Raw genomic sequence first — 27,390 nt, 5'->3', positions numbered from 1 at the left:
TCATGGAATTATAACGTTTTAAGAAAGTTTCCATGACATTAAAAATAAAAATTCCTGCCTCCCACAAAATTGTTCACAATTTCTTAAAATTTGTAAATTTGACCAAAAAAGGCCCACCTTGGACTTCGTATGGCACTGAAGACATTTTTGCAATTTTAATTCCAATGTTTTCCTTCAAACTACGAAATTTTCTTTAATAAGTGAAAAATAATAATTTTGTTTACTTATTTTTATGACGTCTGCGTTTCTAATACAGTTTAGTTAAAATTTTCTAAAATTAATATATTTGTTCTAAAATGAACTAAAATTTTCTATCTTGATGGGTTCACTGTTTTTTCAGTGTAGGAAATGTTAATTTTTGTATTAAAAACATGCCAAATAAACGGGGATTAAGATATTTATAAAATTACAGGTGATATTTATTTAATCGTACATTTTATCTTTCCTTGTTGAGGAATATTGTATATATTCTTGTCCCTAAAATCAGTTTTTTCTTAATTTTTTCTTTTTTGTGTATTCACCAGAAATGTTGTATATGTATTTTTCAAATCATCATTCTTAGAACATTTCAAGGCGAAGTCGTCTCAAAATAACTTTATAATTTTGAAAATTACAAAACATTTTGAATTTGTTTTCAAGGTAAACAATTGTGTTTAATTTTCTAGTAGTCGCTGTTTAACTCCTAATTGCCCAAAGCACTTGTCCAATCACCCACCCTCATATCAATCTTCGAAACAATGAAACAGCGATGCCATCTAGACAACATTATTATCATCATCTTCATTGCCATCCATATAGGCCCCAAGAGATATACAATTTTGCAGTTTCTTATAAGAATTAGTTAGAGGGACTATCTAATTGGTTAATATTTCCCTCTTAGGGAAATACGCTGCCAACGAATGGAAGCTAATAAAACAGACACATCGGAAACATCCAAGCATCGAAGGAAAACAATCATCCTCTTCAAGACAAATTACACAACTTCTTGGCAACGCCCACACTTGAAGCGAAAACCAAAAACGAAAAAATTTAACTAACATAAATGGCTACACTTAAATCAAATACAAAATCTCGACTCAAAGTGATTTTAGCCATAGCGAAAAAAAAACATAAATCGAAAAGTCAATATGAGTTACAAACAAACAAAAACGAAAAAAACCAGCAGCATTTTATTAGTTTATGAGAAGCTAAAACTATTGTTAAATTGTGTAAAATTATATAAAACTACAACTAAATAAATCCTCCAATGACAAAATACTAAAACAGTATCCGAACTTAATATTATGATAGTTTAAGAGGCGAAGGCAATTTACATTTGATAATATATCGGTGTCAGGCTCGGTTGCCAGATTTTTTTTCGAGAGATCCCCAAAATTCGAAATTATATCCCCAAAAAATCACCAACTGAAATATTTTTCCCCATGAAAAATCTCCAAACGGAAATTCATCTAATTATTATATGTATGTAAATTTTAATCTATAAAAAAGAAAAACAATTTCACATTATCGAATTCTTTAATACCCAGCAAAAAAAAAAAAAAAAATTGGAAGTTGTTCCACAAACATTTCTTTTAAAGCCCATATCAGAATCCCCCATCGAGTTTTTTCAACTTCCGATGCAGTCCTTTTGGACAAGTCCACAAACATTTCTTCTAAAGCGCATCGAGGGATCCCCCAATGATTTTTTCCTCTTCCGATGCAGTCATTTTGGACATGTGCACAAACATTTCTTCTAAAGCGCATCTTGGGATCCCCCAATGATTTTTTTACTTCCGATGCAGTCCTTGTGGACAAGTATTAGAAAGAACACAATCCGGCTATTTTAAGTGCAAATTTTGGACAATTAAATTTTACAAAAAAATAGAAAACTAATAAAAAACTAAAAAAAAATAAAAAATTAATAAAAAAGTAAAAAAATAATAAAAAAAAATAAATTTCATCCCCGCTGGGATTTGAACCTGTGCCGTTTGACTTTTTCGCTTCCATGGAAGTTCTTTTGAGAAGGTTTTGCAAATTACGAGAATTTTTAATTTTTTTGTTGATTTTTAATGAAAAAATATATTTTTACGAAAATATATGCCGAAAATAAAAACGATGCATGACATAAAAAAATAATTTTTTAGAAAAATATTTGAGAAAAAATTGCCGCTGGTGAGATTTGAAACTACGTTTCTTATTTTTTCGTTCATACTAATAAAGAACATCTCGAGAAGCAATTAGAATTTTATTCCTTGGTGTCGTATTACGATCATATCACAAACATTTGAATTGACCTTTCGACGCTTTATGTTCAATGGCGGTTGTGGATGAGTGTGCTAAGGCGTTCTGTTATGGTGCCAGCAAACCCATGTTCAACCCCTGGTCGGACCGAAAAAGTTTTTCAAATTGTAAAAAATTAGATAATAGGAGAATAATAGTGTAATAAAAAATATTGATGAAAAAAGTAAAATTGGTTGAAAAAAAAAAAAATTTTCGCTTTTTAAATTTCTTCATTCAAATTAACTTCCAGGGCACAACTTTTAAAGCAATGCAAAGGAACTTCCGCCCGATGACAAGTCCATGTAAAATTCATTGGAGATGATCCAAGTTTGCACTACTTCCGGATCACAGATTGGGGATCCAAACTACTTTTTTGGAAACTCATTTTTTGCCGGGTAGGTAAGGAATTCACCAAGTCTCTTAGGTGGTCAATTGTTGTAATCAATGTCAATTGTTGTAATCAATTTGCAATAAAAATTGCCAACTTTTTTTTGAAAGTTGGACTATTCCCTATGTTCTGGTTTACGATTTCGCAAAAGGCAGAATTTGGGATTTTCAATAACTTCTGAACAATTCCAAATTTTTCCAAAATATAAATTCCTTTATCCATAAGAACAGTGTGATAAAATTTCGTATTGTACATCTTTGTAGTTCGAAAAGTAGAGGTTAAGGAAAATTTTGCGTTTTGCGAATTCGTAAACCAGAAAATGGGGGCATGTTTTATTGAAAACATCTAGATTAAAAGGTACATTTAGATCGCAGGAACAAACGAAACGAAAGCGTAATGAAACTACAAGAAAATTTTCATGGTACTTACTAGGAAATATTTAAGAACGGACCAATATATAATCCCAAGTAATAATGTAAGTTGGGACTTCTTCAAATGTGTTACATCAATATGAATCTGTGATGGTAAGTAGGAACGTGGTTTAGCCCCTAAGCCTTCGCTTTTACACTTTCTATAACAAATTTAATACCATGTGATTGAAGGTGGAAATCCCCAGAAAATCCCTAAATCAAGTCATTATCCACAGATCCCCAAGGTGTAAAAAAGGAAAACACTCCAGTTTGGGTAAAAATCACCTCATCTGATAACACTGGTTTCTGGATGGACAATTTGGCGACCGGACATATCCCCCAACGGAAATTTCGCCCATAATGATTTTTGGGCGTTATGAACTCCAATGGGGCGGTCACATCGCCCAATTTTAGTTTGGGCTTTATGTCCTCCCTCATCGCGGTCATATGTCCCAAAAAATAGGCAGTCAAAACGCCCAATATTTTATGGGATAAATAATGTCGGAATACAAATCAAAAACTGTTCTAAATGAAGTAGTTTTGATCCCCAATTTTGGTTAACTAAATACGTATGGTATTTAATTCAAAATGCCGTAACTAGAAAGACAGTGCCGATCTCGTGGTCTATAAGAAAATTAAGGAGAAAATGGTGCAAAACGCTCCACAAATCCCCCAAGAACTCATAGCACTATTTGCCAAATCAGAACATATGAGTGAATACTAAATGTGCGAAAGTGTGCCGGAAAAGATATTTTAGCAAACCACTATTATGGAAGCCGATTTGGCATACAGTCTCTTTGTGTTCCACCCCAGTAACTGAAATGATGAATAATATGGATGATGGAGATGCTATTGTTTTATTGATGTCCCTTTTTCGGTCGTTCCATTTTATCTTATGGGTACAAGAAATTACTAATATTTACGAAGGTTACAAACGACATGTCAGTATTACTGTGTTAATTACACCCTAAACCACATAGTGGTCAGGGTATAATAACTTTGATCGGCCAAAAAATGTGCCTACCAGAAATATTGATTTTAGACCCCATAAAATATATACCGATCGACTCAGAATCACCTCCTGAGTCGATCTAGCGCTTGGTGTCCGTCCGTCCGTCCGTCCGTCCGTCTGTCCATGTATTTGTTGTTCACAGGATTCCGGTCGCAATTATTAACCGATTTTGATGAAATTTGGTACAGGGAGTTTTTTGGGCACAAGGACGAACGCTATTGAATTTGGAAGAAATCGGATCAAATTTAGATATAGCTCCCATATATATGTATCGCCCGATTTCGACAAATGGGGTCACGTTGCGCGTTTTTTCAAACGGATCGTCACCAAATTTGGCAAAAGGTAATCTTTTCCATCGCCCTTTAAGTCTGCAAAATTTCATCCAAATCGATTCAGATGTAGATATAGCTCTCATATATATGTATCGCCCGATTTTCCCAAATTTGGCCATAGAACCCTTATTTATTAACCGATCTTACTAAAATTTGGCTAGATTTAGTCCTCTATAGTACTAACTATATGTGCGAAATTTCATCGAAATCGGTTCACATGTAGATATAGCTCCCATATATGTATCACCCGATTTTGAAAAATTCGCTGAATGTGATGAATTTAACAAAGGATTCGCGTGCGCGAATTCTCGTCGTCCTCAAATACTATCAGTTTATTATCTTGTTCTAAACATTAAAATTGGAAAGAGATGAAATGATCGACGTGCTGCTGATGGGTACTTGAAAAAATCGCGCGCGCGATTTATTTCAAGTACCCATCAGTAGCACGTCGATCATCTCATCTTGTTCCAATTTTCAGTTTAAAATACATAATTTTCAATTCAGCATTTGTCTGGTTTGTTAAAAAAAAATTCAATTTCCGAATTTTCATGTTTCAATATATAAATTCAAATGTCTTGGAGCTTAAACCGACCTATTTCACGAGCGAAATAGGTCTTCGTAGTGCCACTTTAGCCGCTTTTCCATTTCAATGGTACGCTGAGAAGAAAAATAGTCAAAAATTATGTTCCAGTCAAAAACAATTAAAACAAACGATGAAGCCAAGATATGCTAGTTTTACATCTTCTTCCAGCATACACAATAAAAGCAGGATTCGAAATTTGTCAATAAGAGGCATATCTATCTATTAAATATTTAAACAAAATTTATGGATAGATGAAGTAATCATATATAGCTTTTGAATGAATTAAAAAAATATATATTTTGTTATTTTAAACTATTGTTTATATTCAATTATATTCAAACGGTCATAACACCCACATTTTTTATGGGGCTTATGACCGCGATGAGGGAGGACATAAAGCCCAAACTAAAATTGGGCGATGTGACCGCCCCAATGGAGGTCATAACGCCCAAAAATCATTTTGGGCGAAATGTCCGTTGGGGGATATGTCCGGTCGCCGACTTCTTGGCTTGGCTTCTTTTAAAAACGAATGGGTAAAAACGAAACGGTAACGATACCATAGCACATCCGTCAAATGTGTTGGGTGCTATATATAAAGGTTTGTCCCAAATACATACATTTAATTATCACTCGATTTGGACAGAATTTGATAGACTTTTACAAAATCTATAGACTCAAAATTTAAGTTGGCTAATGCATTAGGGTGGAACACAATTTTAGTAAAAAAAATATGGGAAACATTTAAATTTGAAGCAATTTTAAAGAAACTTTGCAAAAGTTTATGATTTATTGCTCGATATATATGTATTAGAAGTTTAGGAAAATTAGAGTAATTTTTACAACTTTTCGACTAAGCAGTTAGGTTAGGTTAGGTTATGTGGCAGCCCGATGTATCAGGCTCACTTAGACTATTCAGTCCATTGTGATACCACAGTGGTGAACTTCTCTCTTATCACTGAGTGCTGCCCGACTCCATGTTAAGCTCAATGACAAGGGACCTCCTTTTTATAGCCGAGTCCGAACGGCGTTCCACATTGCAGTGAAACCACTTAGAGAAGCTTTGAAACCCTCAGAAATGTCACCAGCATTACTGAGGTGGGATAATCCACCGCTGAAAAACTTTTTGGTGTTGGGTCGTAGCAGGAATCGAACCCACGACCTTGTGTATGCAAGGCGGGCATGCTAACCATTGCACCACGGTGGCTCCAGTCCACTCCAGACTAAGCAGTTGCGATTTAACAAGGAAAATGTTGGTATTTTGACCATTTTTGTCGAAATCAGAAAAACATATATATGGGAGCTATATCTAAATCTGAACCGATGTCAACCAAATTTGGCACGCATAGCTACAATGCTAATTCTACTCAACTAAATCGGAGTTAAAAATTGGCCTCTGTGGTCATATGAGTGTAAATCGGGCGAAAACTATATATGGGAGATATATCCAAATCTGAACCGATTTCAACCAAATTTTGCACGCATAGTTACAATGCTAATTCTACTCCCTATGCAAAATTTCAACTAAATCGGAGCAAAAAATTGGCCTCTGTGGGCAAATGAGTGTAAATCGGGCGAAAGCTATATATGGGAGCTATATCTAAATCTGAACCGATTTGGCTGATATTTTGCAAGTTTTTCGAGACTCATAAAATATTCGGATGTACGGAATTTGAGGAAGATCGGTTGATATATACGCCAATTATGACCAGATCTGAACCGATTTTTTCCAAAATCAATAGGGATCGTCATTGAGCCGAAACAGGACCCTATACCAAATTTTAGGACAATCGGACTAAAACTGCGAGCTGTACTTTTCACACAAAAATACACAAACAGACAGACAGACAGACAGACGGACAGACAGACAGACGGACATCGCTAAATCGACTCAGAATTTAATTCTAAGCCTATCCGTATACTAAAAGGTTGGTCTATGATTACTCCTTCTTGGAGTTACATACAAATGCACAAACTTATTATACCCTGTACCACAGTAGTGGTGAAGGGTATAATAAACACATTTTTTAGCGACCTGCCTGGCTTTAAATCTAGGACCAATAAAATTAAAATTAGCATACAGTTCTCATTTATCAAATTTTTATTCTCTTTTCGCATTTATTAATAAAGGTACATACGTACAAATAAATGTCAGTTTAAAAATCCAAATTACAACGGATACTTCAAAGTAAAAATGTTTTCTTAATTCCAAAACAACTTTAAAGCAAAGATGCTAAATCCTCAAAATAAGTCTTAGCCTATATTTGAAGCGTTTTGATCTTAAATCTAAACATTCAATATATCAGTTAATTTAATGACGATTTCTTTGTATTAAAAATGTGTTTCTTTATTATAAAGAAAATTTGCCTTAGGCCAAAGACATCCAACTTTAACGAAGGGATGCAAATTTACAAAATTTTTGTCCTAAATTTAATGAAAAAAGTTGTTGAAGCAAAGACTATAAACTTTATTTTAATTAAAATGTCATTAATATTTCAAATAGCACATCCTAAATTTAGCTTGAGTAATCTTTAATATAAAGTCGTACGTCTTTGAACTAAGGCAACTTTTCCTAAAGTAAAGAAACCCATTTTTGATTTAAAGAAATCGTCTGAATTGAAATATTGAATCTTTAGATTTAAGATGCTCCAAATATAGGCTAAGACTTATTTTGAGGATTTAACATCTTTGGTTTACATTTTTTTTTTGGAATTAAGAAAACATTTTTTACTTTCAAGTAGCCGTTACAATTTGGATTTTTAAACTGGCATATGTTTGTAAGTGAATAGCTTTATTTATATACCGCGAAAAGAGAAAGTAAAATTCCATAAATGAAATCTCTATCCTAATTGTAATTGTATTGATCCTAGATTTAAAGCCAGATAGGTCGCTTCAAAATATCTTTATTTTAAAGAAGCCGCATCTTTGGCTCGGAATCAATACAAAAATCCTCAAGGGAAGGTCAACATCTTTGGATCCAAGTAAACTGTTTTTGATTGCATGGTATGACTATGTATACATGTTTGTTGACATGTAATGCAATAAAGTAATGCGCTACATTTGTATACCCTCCACCATAGGTTGGGGGGTATATTAACTTTGTCATTCCGTTTGTAAACCATCGAAATATTGCTCTCAGACCCATAAAATATATATATTCTGGGTCGTGGTGAAATTCCGAGTCGATCTAAGCATGTCCGACCGTCCGTCTGTTGAAATCACACTAACTTCCGAACGAAACAAGCTATCGACTTGAAACTGGGCACAATTAGTTGTTATCGATGTAGGTCGGATGGTATTGCAAATGGGCCCATATAAACGGACCCCAGATTTGAATTGCGGAGCCTCTAAGAGAAGCATATTTCATTCGATCTGACTGAAATTTCGTACATGGTGTTTGCATATGTCTCTAACAACCATGCAAAAATTGCTCCACATCGGTTCATAATTATATATAGCCCCCATATAAACCTTACCCCAGATTTGGCGTGCGGAGCCTCTAAGAGAAGCAAATTTCATCAGATCCGGCTGAAATTTGGTACATGGTGTTAGTATATGGTCTCTAACAACCCAAATATGAGCTCCGGAACCTCTTGGAGGAGGATGAAATTCAGTATTAGATGTTAGTATAACCCCAATATAAACAGATTTGACCTCTGGAGCCTCTTGGAAGAACAATTACATCCGATCTGGTTGAAATTTGAACCTCTAGTTTTCAAGGTAAAACTGGTTCATATCGTTTACTAATATACCTTTTCATCGGTAACTGTTACCACAACCCAAGTAATTCGATTGTGGATGACAGTCTTTAGCAGAACTTTGTACGTAGACCATGGTGGACGGTACAAAAGATTCGGTCAGGCCTAGAACATTCGGCCGTTTTTACTTGTTATAAAGTTTTGCTTTACCAAGTCGCAATGGGCACACAAAGAAATAATTCTTCCCCCCATAAACGGAGTTATAGGCGAAGTTTAAATGGTGTTTACCTGGATGACAAAGAGAAAACCATTACCATATAAACCACCAAGTTTATTTTGACTATTTTTGAGAAGTGTACGGAAAATTTCTTCTGCTTTAGGTAGTGTTCAGTTAGTAGTAGCTTCAGTCTTTGAAATATATACCCATGGGTAAAGTTTCTTTAAAAAATTTTTGAAAATTAAATATAAAACAAAACACGAATGCAGTAAGAGGAAGCACGCTCAAATTATCCCAGCCAAGGGAGCCACCGTGGTGCAATGGTTAGCATGCCCGCCTTGCATACACAAGTTCGTGGGTTCGATTCCTGCTTCGACCGAACACCAAAAAGTTTTTCAGCGGTGGATTATCCCACCTCAGTAATGCTGGTGACATTTCTCAGGGTTCCAGAGAGGTCTGTCCAAAAATGAGGTCCGGTCATTGAGCTTAACATGGAATCGGGCAGCACTCAGTGATAAGAGAGAAATTCACCAATGTAGTATCACAATGGACTGAATAGTCTAAGGGCGTTTTCGTTTCGCAAAAAATATGTTGCCTTGGTGTTACACTACTTTTTCCCTCATCGTATTTTCGCCCAAATGGTAGTGTTATTATTAATTCATAACATTTTGAGGGACACAGGAACCAAAATTTATGACAGTGTCCTTCATATGTGGCAATCAATTTCGAGAATGTTGCACCTTTTTTCCAATCAAAATCGCCATAAGTGAGCCTGATACATCGGGCTGCCACCTAACCTAACCTAACCCAGCCAACTGCACTCAAATCGATGATTTGATGGTGGCAAAGGAAAAGAGAAATGTTTGTATGAATTTATTTCGGCATAAGCCGGCTATCATAAACCTTTTTTCGGAAGGTTCAAGTGTGGTTCACCTTGGGTTTAGTGATCTGCCTGAATTTATTCTGATAATTGGTTGATAGGTTTGCTGCAAGTAAAGGATGCTGGTGAGGAATGTGGTAATTCCAAAACGTGCGTCCATCCAACCATCTTGCAGTCTATAGGGCTTTGCCCAAATAAATTTGACAAACATTCTTTTCCTCTGTTGGTTAAGCTACTCTTGTAGTTTAGTCATTTTAGCTTCTATTGCTACCATATCTAAATTTGATCCTGCAAGTAGTATCTCTCCCGCCGCCATATTATAACACAAAGGATAAGGATTATATGATGATTTGTCACTGTAGTTTCATGTCCAAAAAAAAATAATTAAATCGTATTCATATTTGTACGATAATATAGAAAATTATTACAAAATAATAATGGCGGTAATAAGACAATTGGCCAAAATCAAAAACAATACCCAGCAATATTACCCACACTCCCCTTGCCCCAATATACTCATAAGCAAACGTCAAAGGAACACCGGCTAAATCAGCGAAGTCAACAATGTAAAAATTTAATGATATTCAATTTTGGGACTTTACCACTAGACGGCGACTATCATTGGCTTTGATTGTTTTGCCATTGCTCGATTTTAAGCCCACCGGCTATGACAGCTTCTCAGCTATAAATGGCTGCCTTTAGCTGCTACAAACAAAACGACGGCTATTTTTTTTTTTTTTTTTGTTTTTGTGAAAACTCCAACATGCAGCGACAAATACGTCACAATTGTAAAAAAGTAGCAGAACAATCATGGAAACCTAATGGTAATCGACAGCATTCACAATAGGTGGTGTTGTTGGTGGACGTTTTTGTTGCTGGTATTTTGGGATTTGGGGGTGTTTGAAAGAAAACGGACTGGCATTCAATTTTGACATCGCACTGAATTTAAAATAAAACTCCTTTCGACAAAAAAAAAAAATAAAACAACAAATAGGAATAATTATAGAAAACGTTCTAAACAATGGACAAATAGATTTCGTCCTGAGGGCATACTAAAGCGAGTTGGATATCAAAAGGCTTAAACGCGAAAGATTAGCATGATGTAGAACCATAAAACACCGTTCATTGCAAATGAAATCAAAAATAATAATCATGAAATTAGAACTTTTGCTTTTAATTTAGCAACATTCATTAGTACAGTGTTTTAGATAATGGAATAAAAAATTGACAAAGCACAATAAATTCGAAAATTCTAACAAGCCGTGTTCAAGCTCAAAACACGTGAACCCACCAGGAAAGAAGAGTTTTCTTTTCGGAGGAATAACATTTTAGACAAGCGAATATTTCTTATGATGCTAGAAAATTTTCTTTAAAAACAAATAAAAAAAACTTTAGAGACAGTCGTTGAATACACAGAAAAAATTTTTGCGGAGTTAAACTAACGCTAAATTTAACTTATTTTTATGGCAAAAAAAAACATTTGTTTGTAGTTAAATTTTATTATTTTGGGCGACATTTTTCATAGCCCAATGAAATTTTCTTTCTTTCTGTTAAATATGTCTCAAAACATTTTATGAACTAACCGTGGGTATAATATTCAATGACCGTACACATAAGTTCAATATGAACTAAAGCAAATGGAAATTTTCGTACGACTCCAAAAAAATTTTAAGAATGAACTACAGTATGGTTAAAATGATCATGATTTGGCGCCAATGATTTTGTTCTTTACTTTTAGGTAATTTTTATACCCTCCACCATAGGATGGGGGGTATATTAACTTGGTCATTACGTTTGTAACACATCGACATATTGCTCTAAGACCCCACAAAGTATATATATTCTGGGTCCTGGTGAAATTCTGAGTCGATCTGAGCATGTCCGTCCATCCGTTCGTCCGTCTGTTGAAATCACGCTAACTTCCGAACGAAACAAGCTATCGCCTTGAAACTTGGCACAAGAAGTTGTTATTGATGTAGGTCGGATGGTATTGCAAATGGGCCATATCGGTCTACTTTTACGTATAGCCCCCATTTGGTGCATTGTGTTGGTATATGGTCTCCAACAACCATGCAAAAATTGGTCCATAATTATATACAGCCCCCATATAAACCGATCCCAAGATTTGAACTCCGGAGCCTCATGGATGAGCAAAATTCATCCGATTCGGTTGAAAATTGGAACGTGGTGTTACTATATGATCTCTAACAACCATGCAGGAATTGGTCCACATCGGCCCATAATTATATATAGCCCCATATAAACCGATCCCCAAATTTGGCTTGCGAGGCGGTTCAAATGTGGAACGTGGTGTTAGTATATGGTCTCTAACATCCAAGCACAAATTGGTCCACATAGGTTCATAATTATATATAGCCCCCATATAAACCGATCCCCAGGTTTGGCTGGCGGAGCTTCTAAGAGAAGCAAATTGCATCCGATCCGGTTGAAATTTGAAACATGGTGTTAGTATATGCACTAAAAAAAATATTGTCGTGAGGTCAAAGGTTTCGTGTCTTTAAAATACGAATGCAAATTTTGCTTAGCATAGAAGACGCATTTCTCTAATATAAAGTTTTTATCCTTGTCCAAAAGTCGATAAACCTTTGAATGAAGTCGTATTGTCCTTATAAATAAGTGATTTCAATTAAAAATGGGTATCATAACATGAAAGAAAAAATGTTTGGGCTAAGGTCAACTTGACTTTAATTATTCAGAAATATTCTTTTAATTTAATGAAATTGTCTTTAAATTAGTTGTCTTTTTGTATCTTGACTACAAAGCAAAAAATCGTTCAAATATAGGACATGTTTTTCAAAACTTTATTTTAACGAAGTTTTTTACTTGAAACATAGCATAATTTCTACTGGAAGTCGAGTCTTAATTTGGAAAATAAAGTTGTCGTTAACTCGTTTTTAAAGGACTTTGATAGCATATGAAGGAAAAAAGATGAGAAAGCGAAAAATTAAAATTTGCTTCCTAGAAGCAAGTACACAAAACCCAAATTTAAAAGAGAATTGTGTCTTAAAAGTATCCTTACTTGTATTCTCCGCTTCTTTGGCTGGGAATCAATACCAATTTTTTTACGGCAAAGACAAAATCTTTGGAACCGGGCATGCTTTTTTTCAGTGTGGTCACTAACAACCGTGCCAGAATCGGTCCACATCGGTCTATAATTATATATAGCTTCCGTATAAACCGTTCTCCAGATTTGACCCCCGGAGTCTCTTGGAGGAGCAAAATTCATCTGTTCCTTTTCAAATTTGGAACTTAGTGTTAGTATATGGCCGCTAATAACCATACCAAAATTGGTCCAACAACAAAAAAAAATTGGTCCATATCGGTTCATAATCATGGTTGCCACTAGAGCCAAAAATAATCTACCAAAATTTTATTTCTATAGAAAATTTTGTCAAAATTTTATTTCTAGAGAAAATTTTGTTAAAATTTTATTCGGTTCATAATAAAATTTTCATCATTGTCAGAATTTTATTTCTATAGAAAATTTTGTCAAAATTTTATTTCTATAGAAAATTTTGTTCAAATTTTATTCGGTTCATAATCATGGTTGCCACTCGAGCCAAAAATAATCTACCAAGATTTTATTTCTATAGAAAATTTTGTCAAAAGTTTATTTCTATAGAAAATTTTGTTAAAATTTTATTTCTGTAGAAATTTTTGTCAAAATTTTCTTTCTATAGAAAATTTTGTCAAAATTTTTATTTCTATAGAAAATTTTATGAAAATTTTATTTCTATAGAAAATTTTGTCAAACTTAATTATATACGTATTTAATCGGTATGGACTACGTGGTATGTATTACGGTATTAGGAAGTTTTAAGATACCTTGTCATCGGCAACCCAAGTAATTCGATTGTGGATGACAGTCTTCAGTAGAAGTTTCTACGCAATCCATGGTGGAGGGTACATAAGCTTCGGCCTGGCCGAATTTACGGCCGTATATACTTGTTTGATTTAATATAACCACGTATGGACTTACATGCAATTTAGAAGACGGTGTTAGGAGGTTTTAAGATACTTTGCCATCGGCAAGCGTTACCGCAACCCAAGTTATTCGATTGTGGATGGCAGTGTTTAGAAGTGCAATTCATGGTGGAGGGTACATAAGCTTCGGCCTGGCCGAACTTACGGCCGTATATATTTGTTTCTTCTATGAGAGGGTGTAATTTCATGAACTGCAGTTAATAAGTACAACAGGGCATTAAATTAAATCTCAAAATGTGGAGTACAATTTAGTTCAATTTTCGTTCCGGAGAAAAGTATTTTTTCTTTCAGTGTAGGTTAGTTTTAGAAATTGTTTACTAAACTGTATTGCAAACTTCGATATCACAAAATTAAGTAAATTGTTTTTACGAAAATTGGAATTGGTTTATCATAGGACGGGTTGGGTTGTCGTGGAACGGATGTCCACCATTTCAACAGCCGTAGCACTGAATTCACATCACTTCTTAAGGTGTAATGCAAATTTTGGATGGGAATTAAGAAAATTTGTGATATTTTTACAAATAAATAATTTTTACAAGTTTTTATGATTTTTAATTCATTCTAATGCTTCTCTGGAACGAACAGTGGTTCCAAATCGCTTTTTTTTAAATAATTCTACAACTTTTGAAGGGATAATGATATCAACATATTTTTTTCTTTGTATGAAAGCTGAGGTGTTTTCCTCTAAGCTTGCAAATTTGTGCATTCCTAGTGGGTCCATGGGCTGACCTGTAGGCGTTGAATTTTGGTCACCTCGCGGGTATGAAATTTTGTTTTAGCTGTCAAATCCGCAATTTTTAACCGATTTCGATGATTTTTTCTTTGCTGGATAAAACTTGTGAAGCTCTACAAAGAAGAAATTCTACGAATTTTAGATGAAAAAATGTGTACATATGTGCTTTAGATTAAAAGTTGCAAAGTCCATAATTTAGAATTTCAAAGAATGTCGAATTTTTCCCTTTTTTTTGGAAAAAGGCACATACATTCTTCTTATCGTAACATGTTTTTATACCCACCACCATAGAATGGCGACTGGGGTATAATAAGTTTGCCATTCCGTTTGTAACACATCGAAATATTGAATTCTTGATCAGGGAGAAATTCTAAGACGATAGAACCATGTCCGTCTGTCTGTCTGGATGTCTGCCTGTCTAGATGTCTGTCTGTCGGTCTTTCTATTGTAATCACGCAACAGTCTTCAATAATGAAGCAATCGTGCTGAAATTTTGCACAAACTCGTCTTTTGTCTGCAGGCAGGCCAACTTCGAACATGGGCTATATCGGTCCCGCACGGATGAAAAAGACTGTTTTTCATATGTTTGGCTATAAACATTATATGTTTGGAACACAAATTTTTAAACACAATATTTTTGAGTGCAAGCATATAATGTTCATAAACTGGCATAACATGTTTGGGACATATATGTTAATATGTTAGAACATATTATGTTTGGGACATAAAATGTTTTTAAATATAATATGCTTGGATGCAAACATATATTAATTTAGAAATAGCCTATAAACATATATGTGTTTGGTAGCTTGGAGCGCTATTTAACAGGGAGCGATATTGAATTAAGTTGGTGGTTGTTGCTTGTTATTACAAAATTAACATTTTATTTTTCCTTGGGCAATTGATCAGCTACTTCTTTGATCCTTACAAACTGTGTGGTCCGCTGTTCGAATCCCCGTCCAGCAAAAGGTAAAATTAAAATAAAAAAAATCATATAATTGAATAATATCTTCTACAATGTTTGTATTACAGAAAAAGGTGCTAAGAACTAAAAAATCTCGTGGAAGTGAGAAAGATGTGGGGGAATATACAATTGGGCAGAAACAAAATTTTGAGCATTCAGGTCGAAAACCTATGTTGTTAGCACCTATATTACCTGTTTATTTTCATAATTCATTATGATTGTAAATATATAAATAAATAAATAAAATTTTGAGCACAATATTGTTTGGGAGAATTTTTTTAAGCATATAATATTTTTGGGTGCAAAATGCTTCCAAACATATTATATGTTCACATAATAACATATTGTTTTTTGGAAGACAACATTATTGATTTTTGATGCAAAAATACAAATTGTTTGGAAATTGACTACCCAAACATATATTGTTTAGACCAATATGCTTTCAAACATATTATATATTGGGAGAGATCAAACATATAAATGTTTGGGCAATAGCCAAAAATGTATATGCTTGAAGCAAAATATGTTTGGGAGTATATGTTACAGAAGCGATTTTTTGTGAGCGTGCGGTTTTGATATAGTCCCCATATAAAACGACCTCCCAATTTGGGGTCTTTGGCTTATATAAACAGTAGTTTTGATCCAATTTGCCTGAAATTGGAATTCTAGAGGTATTTTGGGACCATAAAAAGGTGTGCCGAAAATGGTTAGTATAGGTCCATGTTTTGGTATAGCCCCCATATAGACCGATCTCCCGATTTTACTTCATGGGCTTCTAGAATCCTTAGTGTTTTTATCAAATTTCCAGAACTTGGAAATCTAGAGGTATTTGATGACCACAAAGAGGTATGCCACAAATGGTGAGTATCGGCTCATGTTTTGGTATAGCCCCCATATAGACTGATCTCCCGATTTCATTTCTTTGGCTTATAGTAACCGCAGTTTTTATCCACTTTGCCTGAAATTGGAAATGTAGAGGTATTTTTGGACCATAAAGAGGTGTGGCCAAAAATGGTGAGTATCGGTCATTGTTTTGGTATAACCTCCATATAGACCGTTCTCCCGATTTTATTCCATGAGCTTATAGAAACCGTACACTGAAAAAAATATTGTCGTGAGGTCAAAGATTTCATGTCTTTAAAATACGAATGCAAATTTTGCTTAGCATAGAAGACGCATTTCTCTAGTATAAAGTTTTTTTCCTTGACCAAAGGTGGATAAACTTTTCAATGAAGTCGTATTGTCCTTATAATTAAGTGATTTGATTTAAAAATGGATATCATAACATGAAAGAAAAAATGTTTGGGCTATGGTCAACTTGACTTTAATAATTTAAAAAAAGTCTTTAAATTTAATGAAATTGTCTTTAAATTTTTTGTCTTTTTGCATCTTGACTACAAAGCAAAAAATCGTTCAAATATAGGACATGTTTTTCAACACTTTATTTTAAAGACGTTTTGTACTTGAAACACAGCACAATTTCTACTAGAAGTCGAGTCTTAATTTGGAAAATAAAGTCGTCGTTACCTTGTTTTTAAAAGAAAAAGCGAAAAATTAAAATTTGCTTCCTAGAAGCAAGTACACAAAACCCGATTTTAAAAGAGAATTGTGTCTTAAAAGTATCCTTACTTGTATTCTCCGCTTCTTTGGCTCGGAATCAATACCAAATTTTGTATAGTAAAGACAAAATCTTTGGAACCGGGTATGCTTTTTTTCAGTGTAGTTTTTATCCAATTTTCCTGAAATTGGAAATTTAGAGGTATTTTGGTACCATAAAGAGGTGTGCCAAAAATGGTGAGTAACGGTCCATGTTCGGTATAGCCCCAATATAGACCGATCTCAAGATTTTACTTCTTGGTCTTCTAGAATATTTATTTTTTATCCAATTTGCCTGAAATTGAAAATGTAGAGGTATTGTAGGACCATAAAGAGGTGCGCCGAAAATGGTGAGTATCGGTCAATGTTTTAGTATAGCTCCCATATAGATCGATCTCCTGATTTTACTTTTTGGGCTTGTAGTAACCGAAGTTGTTGTCCAATCTGCGCGAAATTGAAAATATGGAGGTTTATTAGGACTATAAATAGGTGTGCAAGAAATGACTTTATTGTTTGAGATTCTAGAAACCGTAGTTTTTATCAAATTTACGACAATTTCGTGTCACGTGCATACCTCTAAAAGAGGTGTTCTGAAAACGGTGAGTATCAGTCCATATTTTAGTATAGCTCCCATAAGACCGATCTCTCGATTTAAGTCCTTGGGTTTCTAGAAACCGTAGTTTTTATCCGATTTGGTTGAAATTATAAATTGTGAGAATATCATCAAACCCGCCTGAAATTTCAAACGAAACTATAATATTTAATTGATGGTCGTGGGTATTTAAGATTCGGCCCGGCTGAACTTACTGTTTATATACTTGTTTTAAATTATATTAGCCAATATTTTATCGCAAATTTATTTCAGGCTCACTTTGATTATTCAGTGATACCACAGTGAAGAACTTCAATTTGCTGTTGAACAAACACGATTGTTCCAAAAAAACTGCAAAATATCGTATATATAGTAATATTTGCATTATTTATATTACATATAAAATATTAACTATAACGGATCATAAATGTTATCCTGTAACTTTAAGAAATTTGTGTCTTCCATTGCATATATACGACTTTAATGGAGGAGCGTAAATTTTGATTTTGTAAAAAATTGGGTTTAAACAAATTTTCTCCGTGGCAACGCCAATTTTAATTGAAGCAACTTTTGCTTTGTGATCCATTGCTTGATATACTTACTAATCAGGTAATTATTTCTGTCTAACATTCACTAAAGTTGTATAACTACAAATCTATTCTAAATTATTTTTAGGTGTTTAGCATAGTAATATCTAGTATATACCACAGTGCCCGGTAAGAACTTTACCACAAACTACATTAAAACTCCAAAAAAAAAAAAAACATAGTTGAGCAAAATAATCAATATTGCAATGGTCATAGACTCAAACTAGATTTCTTCAATCTCGATTATGATTTCTATATTGCAGTTATAGTTTAGAATAATAAATGTTTATATTTTAACATAAATAAATAAATTAGTTGTTATTGTTGATTTTCAAAAGTAATTTCAAAGATAACCACTACCACCACTGCCAGAGCAACAAATCGCCATTTGGCAATAGACACAATCGAAGAAAAATCATAAAAAGTTAATATAGAATGGCCAAAATCAAAGTGGTTTGGTTTTTTGCAATAGTTTTAAGTCTCATTGCACCAAACATTGATACGAGAACACAATAAAATTGCCATGGCAAAAAAGGCTGCTTATCAGTGGCCTAAAAGGCGCCAGAGACAAAATTAAAACAGTGCCATTATGGACAAATATAAATGATTCGATTGCATTTTGATTTACAATCAAAGGATAGAAAAATGAGTCATGTGCATGCAATTTTTTGGTTAGAAACTTTGTTATACAAAATTGTAACAATATGAAACAAATGAGATTCACCTTTTTGTATAGCGTTTAACAAGGTCCTTCCTTCCTTATTCTTCTATCCCTTAAATGACGAAATTTTATCTATACCCTCAAGAAGTGAAATCGGGAAATCGGAATATGGAGGCTTTACCGAAAAATGGACCGGTAAAATGTAAATATGACACAGGTCTTTCTATGTCTAAACTACGTCTAGATTTCCCTAATGCCCATGAAGTCAAATCAGCAGATCGGTTTTATTCGACAGAGTTATTTGCACTGAAAAAAATATTGTCGTAAGGTCAAAGATTTCATGTCTTATATGTCTAATATAAAGTTTTTTTCCTTGTCCAAAAGTCGATAAACTTTTCAGTGAAGTCGTATTGTCCTTATAATTAAGCGATTTTACTTAAAAATGAGTATCATAACATAAGAGAAATAATGTTTCAGCTAAGGTCAACATGACTTTAATAATTCAGAAAAATTCTTTAAATTTAATGAAATTGTCTTTAAATTTATTGTCTTTTTGCATCTGACAACAAAGCAAAAAATTGTTCAAATATAGGACATGTTTTTCAACACTTTATTTTAAAGACGTTTTTTTCTTGGAACATAGCATAATTTCTACTCGAAGTCAAGTCTTAATGGAAAATAAAGTTGTCGTTAACTCGTTTTTAAAGGACTTTGATAGAATATGAACAAAAAAAGCTGAAAAAGCGAAAAATTAAAATTTGTTTTCTAGAAGCAAGTACACAAAACTCAAATTTAAAAGAGAATAGTGTCTTAAAAGTATCCTTACTTGTATACTTCGCTTCTTTGGCTCGGAATCAATACCAAAATTTTTAAAGTAAAGACAAAATCTTTGGAACCGGGCATGCTTTTTTTTAGTGTGTGGTCCAACAATAACTTTAGATTTCCAATTTCAGGCATATTGGATAAAAACCACGGTTTCTAGAAATCTAAGACCCCAGAATCGACTATCGGTTCAGATTTAGGTACAGCTCCCAGATATATCCTTCGCCTGATATGCAATTACACTGAAAAAAATATTATCGTGAGGTCAAAAATTTCATGTCTTTAAAATACGAATGCAAATTTTGCTTAGCATAGAAGATGCATTTCTCTAATATAAAGTTTTTTCCTTTTCCAAAAGTCGATAAACTTTTCAATGAAGTCGTATTGTCCTTATAAATAAGTGCTTTGACTTAAAAATAGGTAACATAACATGAAAGAAAACATTTTTGGGCTAAGGTCAACTTGACTTTAATAATTAAGAAAAATTCTTTAAAATTAATGAAATTGTCTTTAAATTTGTTGTCTTTTTGCATCTTGACTACAAAGCAAAAATCGGTCAAATATAGGACATGTTTTTCAATGCTTTATTTTAAAAACGTTTTTTATTTGAAATATAGTAAAACTTCTACATTAAGTCGATTCTGAATTTGGAAAATAAAGTCGTGGTTATCTCGTTTTTAAAGGACTTTGATAGCATATGAAAAAAACGAAAAAGTAAAATGTGCTTCCTAGAAGCAAGTACAAAAAAGCCAAATTTAAAAGAGAATAATGTCTTAAAAATATCCTTAATTGTATTCTCCGCTTCTTTGGCTCGGAATCAATACCAAAATTTTTAAAGTAAAGCCAAAATCTTTGGAACCGAGTATGCTTTTTTTTCAGTGTAACTAAACACTCCCTAAAGCAGAAGAAATTTTCCGTACACTTCTCAAAAATAGTCAAAATAAACTTTGGCGTGGTTTATATAGTAATGGTTTTCTCTTTGTCATCCAGGTAAACACCATTTAAATTTCGCCTATAATTCCGTTTATGGGTGGAAGAATTATTTCTTTGTGTGCCCTTTGCGTCTTGGTAAAGCAAAACTTTGTATTTCTATAGAAAATTTTGTCAAAATGTTATTTCTATAGAAAATTTTGTCAAAATTGTATTTCTATAGAAAATTTTGTCAAAATTTTATTTCTATAGAAAATTTTTTCCAAATTTTATTTCTATAGAAAATTTTGTCAAAATTTTATTTCTATAGAAAATGTTGTCAAAATTTTATTTCTATAGAAACTTTAAACTTAATTGTATACGTATTTAATCGGCCCTTTTGTAGTTTAATATATACCACGTATGGACTATGTGGTATATATTACGTTGTTAGGAAGTTTTATGATACCTTGCCATCGGCTTCAGTAGACGTTTCTACGCAATCCATGGTGGAGGGTACATAAGCTTCGGCCTGGCCGATCTTACGGCCGTATATACTTGTTTTTTTTTTTTTTTTTTTTTTTTTGAGTGTGTTTGCGTTATTGGAAAAATTTACAAATTGTGAGAAATTATGAGCTAGTTTGTGGGAGCCACCGTGGTGCAATGGTTAGCATGCCCGCCTTGCATACACAAGGTCGTGGTTTCGATTCCTGCTTCGACCGAAAACCAAAATGTTTTTCGGCGCTGGAATATCCCACCTCAGTAATGCTGGTGATATTTCTGTGTGTTTCAAAGATTCTCTAAGTGGTTTCACTGCAATGTGGAACGCCGTTCGGAATCGGCTATAAAAAGGAGGCCCTTTGTCACTGACCATAACATGGAATCCGGCAGTACTCAGTGATATGAGAGAAGTTCACCGCTGTGGTATTACAATGTACTGAATACACTAAAAAACAGTGAACCCACCAGAAAGAACAATTTCGGTTAATTTTAGAAAATTTTGAATATTTTCAGAAAATTTTAACTAAACAGTATAACAAACGCTGGCATCACACCGATGTCATAAAAATAAGTAAATATTTTTCGACAAATTCAAGAAAATTTATTAGACATACTCGTAATTAAGTTTTTTCACTTGTTAAAGAAAATTTTGTAGTTTGAAGAAAAAAACTTGGAGTTCAAAATTGCAAGAATGTCTTTAGTGACATACGAAGTTGATGATGAACGCATTTGTAGTAAAATTTACAAATTTAAAGAAATATTGAACTATTTTGTGGAAGACACGAATTTAGTTAATCTTTGTCCTTCATTTGTGTATATTTTTTCCTCGGGTTTATTTAATTTAACTAATATACACAAAAATTATTAGAGTAGAGGAAACTTTCTTCATACATAATAATTCCATGAACTAAAATAAAGTTAATTGGTTTTAGTGAAATAGAGAGTTTACTTTTTGTTTTTTGAGTGTAACTCTAAGTGAGCTGATACATCGTGATGCCACCTAACCTAACCTATGTGGCGATGCTTTTTTTACTGGGTCCAATACTTAACTTTCGCTCGATTCATGGTAGACTCATATGACCACCTATGATGGTCATATGAGTCTACCATTTCCTACCAGATTTTCCTTATAAAATCACCACTCCTAAATCGAAAACTTGTAAAAATGACTCAAAGTTGTCTATACCTCTAATTGCATAGAAATGGATTTAGATTTAAATATTCCCAATATTTTTATACCCTCCATCATAGGATGGGGGTATATTAACTTTGTCATTCCGTTTGTAACACATCGAAATATTGCTCTAAGACCCCATAAAGTATATATATTCTGGGTCGTGGTGAAATTCTGAGTCGATCTAACCATGTCCGTCCGTCCGTCCGTCCGTCCGTCCGTCCGTCCGTCCGTCCGTCCGTCTGTTGAAATCACGCTAACTTCCGAACGAAACAAGCTATCGACTTGAAACTTGGCACAAGTAGTTGTTATCGATGTAGGTCGGATGGTATTGAAAATGGGCCATATCGGTCCACTTTTACGTATAGCCCCCATATAAAGGGACCCTCAGATTTGGCTTGTGGAGCCTCTAAAAGAAGCATATTTCATCCGATCCGGCTGAAATTTGGTATATGGTGTTGGTATATGGTCTCTAACAACCATGCAAAAATTGGTCCACATCGGTCCATAATTATATATAGCCCCCATATAAACCGATCCCCAGATTTGGCTTGTGGAGCCTCTAACAGAAGCCCATTTCATCCGATCCGGCTGAAATTTGGTACATGGTGTTGGTATATGGTCTCTAACAACCATGCAAAAATTGGTTCCCATCGGTCCATAATTATATATAGCCCCCATATAAACCGATCCCCAGATTTGGCTAGTGGAGCCTCTAAGAGAAGCATATTTCATCCGATCCGGCTGAAATTTGGTACATGGTGTTGGTATATGGTCTCTGACAATCATGCAAAAATTGGTCCACATTGGTCCATAATTATATATAGCCCCCATATAAACCGATCCCCAGATTTTGGCTTGCGGAGCCTCAAAGAGGAGCAAATTTCATCCGACCCGGCTGAAATTTGGTACATGATGTTAGTATATGGTCTCTAACAACCGTGCAAAAATTGGTCCACATCGGTCCATAATTATATATAGCGCCCATATAAACCGATCCCCAGATTTGGGTTGCGGAGCCTCAAAGAGAAGCAAATTTTATCCGATCCGCCTGAAATTTGGTACATGATATTGGTATATGGTCTCTAACAACCGTGCAAAAAATGGTCCACATCGGTTCATAATTATATATAGCCCCCATATAAACCGATCCCCAGATTTGGCTTTCGAAGTCTCCAAGAGAAGCAAATTTCATCCAATCCGGTTGTAATTTGGAACATGGTCGATATCGGTCCATAAATATATATAGCCCCCATACAAAATGTTCTCCAGATTTGACCTCCGGAGCCTCTTGGAGGAGCAAAATTCATCCGATTCGGTTCAAAGTAGGAACGTGGTGTTAGTATATGGTCGCTAACAACCATACCAAAATTGGTCCAATCACACAAAAATTGGTCCATATCGGTTCATAATCATGGTTGCCACTAGAGCCAAAAATAATCTACCAAATTTTATTTCTATAGAAAATGTTGTCAAAATTTTATTTCTAGAGAAAATTTTGTTAAAATTTTATTCGGTTCATAATAAAATTTTCATCATTGTCAAAATTTTATTTCTATAGAAAATTTTGTCAAAATTTTATTGCTATAGAAAATTTTGTTCAAATTTTATTCGGTTCATAATCATAGTTGCCACTCAAGCCAAAAATAATGGACCAAGATTTTATTTCTATAGAAAATTTTGTCACAAATTTATTTCTATAGAAAATTTTGTTAAAATTTTATTTCTGTAGAAAATTTTGTCAAAATTTTCTTTCTATAGAAAATGTTGTCAAAATTTTTATTTCTATAGAAAATTTTGTGAAAATTTTATTTCCATAGAAAATTTTTGAATATTTTCTTTCTGCAGAAAATTTTGTCAAAATTTTATGTCTACTTTGCCAAATTGAATTATATACGTATTGGATCGATCTTTTTTGATTTAATATATACCACGTATGGACATACAACTTAGAAGATGGTGTTAGGAGGTTTTAAGATACCTTGCCATCGGCAAGCGTTACCGCAACTTAAGTAATTCGATTATGGATGGCAGTGTTTAGAAGAAGTTTCTACGCAATCCATGATGGAGGGTACATAAGCTTCGGCCTGGCCGAACTTACGGCCGTATATACTTGTTTTCTAATGTTCCCAATACTTCTTTCAGAGCATACGCCGATTTAAATTTTAAGTCTAAAAAATATTTAAAGTCTAACAAATGTTGTCCAAATCAATATATCGATGTCTCCATTTCAAAGTACGCTAAGTCTAAAAAGTGAATTTTACAGAAAACAAGGTCAAAGTTTTTTTTTTTTTTGAATTTCTCAAAAACCGTATAAGATATAAATATATAATTTTTACATCCAAAACTTATGAAAAACAGTCCTTTTCGTTTGTGTTTAATCGAATTATTATTACACTTGGGGAACACCTTACTCAGTTTTCACAAAAAAAAAAGTTCCCAACAAAATTTAAATATGGTATCTCCACTCGTAAAATGTTTAAAGTCCAAAATTTTGAAAAATCAATTTTTCAAATATTCCAACAATCAAGGAGAACAACATTTGCGAACATTCCACAACAACGTCCAAATCTTCCTTGAACTCATCTTCAGGTTACACAGTCAAGGAATGGCCTAACCAGAAAAACTGATGTCATTTCAAGGAGCCGATAACAAATGTCCTACAAACCCATAACATAACTTAAACATTCACTTTTAATGTCACATCTTCGAAAGACACCAACAACCGCCAATAATCATTGGCCAGTCAAGTCAGTTTTTAGCCAAAAATCAATGCTGGAAATGTCCAAAAGACGGGTGGCGGTGGTGGGGATGGCGGAATAAACAGGATGCCACAACATTGAAGAAAACCTACAATGACAGTGTATAATGGGGGTTGGGGAGGGGGGCATAGAGGGCGTTCCAATGAAATTAAAACAAATTAACTGATGATCAGTGTCAATTGGTATGCTTAAAACACGTAAATTCAAATCTCACACTGTCGATAAAACCGCCAGTAACAGAAATACCATAGTCCACTCTGCAGTCTCCACACACACACATACACACACCCAACAGCCCTACAAAAATCGAAGATCGGCGACTAAACACAACAACAACAACTACAAATGTATTATAACTCAGCCACCATTAAACATGAAATCCAAACCCAAAAAACCAATGGACAGACAGAAAAAGGAAACAATCTCCTGCATGCATGTCTCCAGTTTGAATTCAAACATTGGGTGTGAATGGCTAGCCTGAAGTCTGACTCTTTGCAGCAGGTTGTATTATTGGCATTGCAATTCTGTGTAGTGCTGCAGTGTTGTCCAATATGTTGCGTTGCGTTGCCTTATGGTGGGGTTGTGAATTTATTGGAATGGCGGCGACGATTCGCCAAATTCCCCCATCAATTTCATATCGATGAATTTTAACGATATTCGCAATTAATAACTGTCAATTTTTATTCCTTTTCGGCCAAAGTATCTCTGTTAGTCAACATTGTTTTGAAGGAAGTTTAACTATGTTAAAGATATATCAGCATATATATGTATTTTATTTACATTCAAAAAAGAGACTATCTAGTTAAAGCAGGGGGAATGTAGATAATTTTGGCGAAAGGTAAAAATAGTATGAAATTTAACATAAAACTATTTTAACGGGATCTTAATGGGAGACCACAACTTGTGCCCGATCCTTTGTAACAGGTCAATTTAGAATCCGTGGGCAAATATACCCAAATTCCTTTCTTTTCATTGAACTCAATGTCCTTCAAGGATTATACCCTGATTAGAGTTACCATCCAAATGTTCGCTATAATTTTGATAGTGCGATTCATATTTTGCTTGGCCTACGCTTTGGCGATCGCTAAGGACTTTTTCCATTCCCGGGATAATGAGATTTGTTTTTCATCCCGCTCAAAGGACAACTGTAGTGTAGATATCATAATCAAAAATTGACAAAGACCTATATTATAGATGGATTTACTATGATGGAATGGTTAGAATGCCCGTCTTGCATACGAACGACCATGGGTTGAATCGCAGTTTCAAACCAAATACATTTCCAACCTCCTCTCAGTAACGCTGATGACATTTCAGAGTGCTTCAATGCTTCTCTAAGTTGTCGCAAAGCATGGCTTTTTATACCCACCACCCTAGAATGGTGATGGGGCTTAATAAGTTTGACATTCTGTTTGTGACACATCGAAATATCGATTTCCGGCTATAGAAATTGTATATATTCTTGATCAGGAAATTTTAAGACGATATAACTATGTCCATTTGTCTGTCCGCTGTAATCGCGCTACAACCTTCAATTTGTGTTTTATGTGCACGGAAGACAAGTTCAAAGATGAGCTATAACGGTCCATGTTTTGATAGAGCCCACATATAAACCGACGCCCTATTTGTGGTCATAAGCATCTGGACACCGAACTTTTCAATCGATTTGCCTGAAATTGGAAATCTAGATGTATTTTGAGTCCACGAATAGGTGTGCCGAATGTGGTGTATATCGGTATATGTTTTGGTATAGCCTCCATATACATCCATTTCCCGATTTGATATCTTGGGCGTTTAAACGCCGCAATGTTTAAACGATTTGATTGAGATTCAAACTAAAGAGGTTTTTTAGGCTCACAAAGTGGTGTGCCGAATGTGGTGTTCAGCCTCCATTGTGGTATGTTCAGCCACCATATAGACCGATCTCCGATTTAATTTCTTGGGCAGCTGAACACCGCAATTTTTATCAGATTCGTCTGAAATTGGAAATATGCAAGTATTTTAGGTATTCAAAGACCTGTATTAAATTTGGTTGTTATCGATCCACACACTCAAAAAAAAGTTTGCTTGGATCCAAAGATTTTGACCTTCCTTTAAGAATTTTGGTATTGATTCCGAGCCAAAGATGCGGCTTCTTTAAAATAAAGACATTTTTAGCGACTTATCTGACTTTAAATCTAGCATCAATAAAATTAAAATTAAGATACAGATCTCATTTATTATACCCTCCACCATAGGATGGGGGGTATATTAACTTTGTCATTCCGTTTGTAACACATCGAAATATTGATCTAAGATCCCATAAAGT

This window comes from Haematobia irritans, chromosome 2, assembly GCF_050003625.1.
Source record: "Haematobia irritans isolate KBUSLIRL chromosome 2, ASM5000362v1, whole genome shotgun sequence".
Classification (NCBI taxonomy): domain Eukaryota; kingdom Metazoa; phylum Arthropoda; class Insecta; order Diptera; family Muscidae; genus Haematobia; species Haematobia irritans.
Note: the sequence above shows the minus strand (reverse complement) of the source record.